This window comes from Nanorana parkeri, unplaced genomic scaffold, assembly GCF_000935625.1.
Source record: "Nanorana parkeri isolate BGI_ZX_2015 unplaced genomic scaffold, ASM93562v1 scaffold2065, whole genome shotgun sequence".
Classification (NCBI taxonomy): domain Eukaryota; kingdom Metazoa; phylum Chordata; class Amphibia; order Anura; family Dicroglossidae; genus Nanorana; species Nanorana parkeri.
In genome coordinates, this window is record NW_017308333.1 from 183,212 (window position 1) to 183,727 (window position 516).

The following is a 516-nucleotide window of genomic DNA, read 5'->3' on the forward strand; positions in this document are numbered from 1 at the left end:
TTTTTTTGTGGTCGAAAAACAGGCCCCCCCCCCCCCCACTATGTGCCAACATCATCATATAATGCAGGACCAGCAGTACTGAATTGTACGGGAGGACTTTGAGGGCCCGCACAGATATGGGGGCTTGACCGGGATTGGAGGAGAGTGTTGGCTGATGAATGAGCAAGGAATAGGGAAAGAATTCCCCTCTGTTATATATTCATGTAGACTAAATGAGCACTAGAGCCTTTCTATGTGGGTAAAGCTACCAGGAGGGGATTTCTCTCATAGTTACATAGTTACATAGTTACATAGTATTTGAGGTTGAATAAAGACATTAGAATCATACTCTCAGCTGACTGGGGTTCATCTTTATACTTTTCTAGTTAAAAGCCTCCAAATTTACAACTAAAATAGATGGACATGACCTTTTTCTTTTACTTGTCAAAGGATTTGTAACTTTGTTCACCCAGTCTGATGATCAAGGCCCTCCGTCCACACAGTACAGGCAGGCCCCAGACTTCTCTGCAGGCTACA